The sequence below is a fragment of the Alosa pseudoharengus genome, unplaced genomic scaffold (assembly GCF_046254945.1).
Source record: "Alosa pseudoharengus isolate Yale_2024_CS ecotype anadromous, Long Island Sound unplaced genomic scaffold, YU_APseudo_1.1 YU_APseudo_1.1_scf_17, whole genome shotgun sequence".
Classification (NCBI taxonomy): Eukaryota; Metazoa; Chordata; class Actinopteri; order Clupeiformes; family Clupeidae; genus Alosa; species Alosa pseudoharengus.
In genome coordinates this window covers 35,814,906-35,819,905 of record NW_027468640.1, presented here as the reverse complement: position 1 = coordinate 35,819,905, position 5,000 = coordinate 35,814,906, and positions in this window count along the sequence as shown.

Below are 5,000 nucleotides of genomic sequence, written 5' to 3'. Positions count from 1 at the left end.
GTCCTTTTTGTGTGTGTGTGCGTTAGTGTTTTTAAATGTTCTGACACTGTCCCACTGAATGTTAAGCACATCACCAATGTCCATTTCATTAATTCTATTGATCAGAGCAAATAATGATCGGCTTAGGTTAATGCGTGTCAAGTGATCATAAATATGATTGATCCAAACTGAGCAAGAACAAATGCATGGACACACACAGACACACACACACACACACAGAGACACACACAGACACACGCACACACACACACACGCAAACTCACACACAGACACAGACACAGACACACACACACACACACACACATACACACACACACACACACTAGATAGAGAGATAGATCAGTGCTACAAAGTATATCTCCAAAAACAGAAAAGCTTTCAGGGAGATATGAGAGAAGATGAGAGGAACAGAGAGAAAGAGAAAGAGGGAGCATATAGTGAAGGATAGAGAGGAAAGATGAAGGGAGGGCAAGCAGCAGGAGACAGACAAGCAAGGCATCAACCGAGAGCACATCTAAAAGCGTGTAAGTTTATGTCTGTATAAGTATGTATGTGTGTGAGTGTGGCTCTTTATTTGCCTGAATCTGAGTTTATATTATGAGTGAGTGAGCAAATGTGTGTGTGTGTGTGTGTGTGTGTATGTGTGAGTATAATCTGAAGGTGTGTGTGTGTGGTCATCAGGAGTCCAGCTCTAAGAGCTCTGGCTCTGAGTGGGAGATAAAGGCAGACAGACAGCCCAGCGGACGAGAGGAGAGAGGGATGAGCGGAGAGATAAAGCTGTCATGTGAATGGACCCCTTTCATATATAATGGAGGCAGGAGACAGGACAGGGAGAAGAGAAGGGAAAAAAACGAAAGAAAAGAAAAGGGATCTGGTGAAAGTATTGCAAGGGTGCAGGAGACAGATGGAGTGAGAGAGAGAGGGATGATGAGAGAGAGAGAGAGTGAGCGATGGAAGAACGAAGAGAAGGAAAACGGGAGGGAAAGAAAGAGGAGAGTTGCGGAGCGGCTGCTGTTTTAATTGAATTCCCAGGTTTGTGGTTTGGAATGCAGCGCAAATCAGTAAGCAGCCTTTTAAAGGGGTGTGTGTGTGTGTGTGTGTGTGTGTGTGCGTGTGTGCCTGTAGGGGTGTGTGTTTCAGCGTGTGTCTGTGTGTGTGCATGGGGGGCGAAGGGCATGGTAGGTAGTTTAGGGTCAAATTTAAGTGCCTATTGGGAGGAAAGGGCATATACACCCTAACGGACATTCTTTCCACTGTGCGTGCATGTGTGTGTGCGTGTGTGTGTGTGCCTGTGTGTTTGCATGTGTGTGTGTGTGTGTGTATGTATGTATGAGGGTATGTTTGTGTGAGGATATATATACCAGACTCAACATTTAAGAGATTAGGTGGTAAAAGTAGATGATGATGATGATGAGATGATGAGGAGATTGAACGAAAGAAGCAACTGAAAGAAAAAGAAGAGAGAAAGAGGGGGAGACAGAGAGGGGGAGGAAGGGAAAGAGGGAGAGCGAGGGGAAACCTGATCAGTCCATTCTTCACCCCTCCTGCCATTACAGACGTCTGTCCGCTTTGTGTAAAATTGTATTTTCCACTGGTGATTTACACACACACACACACACACACACACACACACACTGCTTTGATGTGGGCCGGTATGGGTAAAATGGTTTCACAACATCCAAGTAACAGTCAGGGTAGAAAATTCAGCAGTGTTTTTGGTCTTTCACATGGCTGGCTTCCAGTTTAACCCTCTCTCTCTCACACACTAGAAAAGACTAAAAGAGTTCAGCACTCTGAAGGATCTTTACATGTAAAACAAAACATTTTCACTTTATGTCCATTTGCTCCCCATACACTACTGATAATACTGTTCACTCACTAGCACTCACACACACACTCACACACACTTGTGCAGTTCCACCATGTTAGTGTGAGAAATCAATTAGTGCAACATGTGTTTCTGTCTGTCTCGCTTTTTCCATTTCACCCCTGCACACACAAGTACACACACACACACACACACAATGCTTACACAAGCACACACACGTATCAAATATCTTACCTGAAAGTCTTACCAAACATTCTCACAAAGACAATTATGTTGGTAAAAGAACAACAAATACACACACACACACAAACACACACATAGACAGGTTGGATTAAACAGTAAGGACACTGACCTACACAAACACACACAGCCACACACACGGTAGAGGAAGCGGCTTTGTGGAGTGACTTCCTCAGAGGAAGAGGGTGGTAGACAAAGAATGGTAAAAAGGGGAAAAAACATCAGCACAAAGAGAAGAGCAACAGCAATGAAGAGAGATGGAAGGAGAGAGAGAGAGAGAAAGAGAGAGAGAGAAAGAGAGAGGGGTGGGCTATGATAAGGATGTAATATAACAGAGGACAAAAGAGACAATGGGGCATTACAGGAGAGGGAGAGAGAGAGAGAGAGGGACAGAGCATACATAAATAGAGAGATGGTTTCAAAAGAGTGACTGTGAGAGAGGAAGGGAATGGAGAGAAGAAATGGGATGAAAAGGTAGAGTGGAGATGAACTGGATTTGATCAACATTTTATGAACAGTACCCTCTAGTGGTCAAACAGTATAAATACATTCCAGAACCTACAACCAGTATGCAGCCAGACATGTATGGAAACATGTAAAACCAAAATGATGTAAGGTGGTGAACATGCATAAATGAAGCAAATCCACTCACACATTTCTTCATAAAACATTTTAATGTAATTCATTATTTCAATATTTTATAGCTAATTTACAACAGGCGATTGTGTGAGACAACCCTTCAAGTTGTTCTCCTGGGCCTCAGGAGTTCGAGTCATGTCAGATGACAGAAGCTTCTAGCAACTGAACAGGGTGGAGGGAACAACGATATGAAACATACGAAAACCTCAGTAATACCCTGTGTGTGAATGTATGTTTTTATTTTTCATTTTTTATTTAATGAATGTCTTTATAAGTATGAAAATGGTTAGTATTTGTGTGCACTTATCAGTTGATGTGTTGTCGTGTGATAGTTGTGTAATGACGTGCATATTTGTGTTTGCACGAGTTTGTGTGTGTGTGTGTTGTATGTATTTCAAGGTTATAGTACCCTTTTTTATAAATAATGTACAGCCAATAATGAGTGTGGTTCTGTATATGTGTGCTTAAAATAGCAACTCAATGTCACAACCTAACCCCTGATATGCCTATGGATCCACTGAGCATAAATGGATTATGGGAAACGTAGTCCTGTAGCGAGGCAGCGATGTACATATGTCGGTAGTGTGAGTTCTGTGAGTGTGCGTGTGTGAGTATGTCTTGTGTTTTTTTGTTGCCCTGATAAAGATGAGTGTTAAAGCCCCTTTAAGAGTCATACAGTCCAACACACATTTCTATGTACAGAATTATCCTCATCATCATCATCATCATCATCATCATCCAGACATTTACAAACTTGTCGTGCTATACAAGATTTAAAAAAAAAATCCTCTCTCTCTCCATCTTTCTCCCTGTCTTGTTCCTCACCTCACTCCATCAGCTGCAGTCAATAAGCAAAAATTATAAATAAATTAATAAATACATTTTCAAAAAAATAAATACACTCATCAATAAATAAGGTCTACCACCTCTCCTGCCCTTCAGGCCTTTTTGCTCATAAAAACAAATTCATAAAGAAAGGAGTAAAGATCCAAATGAAACAATATTTCGCACCAAAACCTACCAGATCACTCACACACTCAACATAATGTCCCCTCGCCCCACCCAACAAGTAAATATTACATCTCATTAACATAATATGTCATACGTCATAATTTCAGGATATTTTCACCTGTAATACTCTAGTATTGTAGATTAGATTTATAGAACGAAAAGAATGAACAGTTTTTTGTGTTCCTCTGTAGAGGTGTACATGTGTACATCTCCATGTTCCTCTCTCCCTTCTCCTGTCCTTTCTTTGCTTGTTTATTTCACTTTTCTTTTCCTTCATTCTTTCTCTCTGTCCCTTCTTTTTCTGTCCCTCCATGTCTAGTGTGTAAACAATAGCCCTACACAAAATCATCTGGGTGGAAAAACTGGGAGCTTGCTTGAACACACACACACACACATACACACATATACACACACACACACACACACACACACACGCGCACACACACAAACACACACCACTCAGAAGGAAGTGGAAGGGAGAGAAGTGCTGAGGACATTAGTAGAAAGGCCATGTGTGTGTGTGTGTGTGTGTGTGTGTGTGTGTTGGAGAGATTGTGGAGTGTGTGTGTGTGTGTGTGTGTGTGTTAGGTCTAGAGGGAGAGAGTCTCAGTAAAGTGCACTGTGCTCCTCTGATGTCATATTGCCTCTCGCCTTTTCCAGCTGGACTCTTTTCACCTCTCCAGGCCACCGTACCCTCCCAGGATTCCTTCATTAAGAGAGCACCAAGCCCCTCCTCAAAGACTGTACAAAAGATGCACACATCCAACCACACACACACATACACACAGACACACACACACACACTGCAAATATATATATATATATATATGCTTTTTTCTGCATTTGAATTCAAATACATACATCAAATATATGAGAATCTACAAAGGGCTATATGCACATACATACACACACATACAGTACACACATACACTCTCTCTCTCACACACACATCATCACAGAAGTCTTTGTACTTGTCTGTCCTTGCTGTTGGTCACCTCTCTTCAGTTCACAGACATATAGACTTGTAGTGTGTATGTGTGTGTGTGTGTGTGTGTGAATAAAAGTATTTGTATGAGAGTGTGTTGCTATGTAAGTATTTTTGTGTACGTGTGTGTGTGTGTGTATGTGTGTGTGTGTGTGTGTGTGTGTGTGTGTGTGTGTGTGTGCGCGCGCTGGCATGTAGCATATAACCATTTTACGTGTGTACGTGTGTTTGGCCAGCTCACACGCTCTCCAACACAAAGTCTTCTCCATCCTGCAATAAGATCTTCCTCTTTAATCC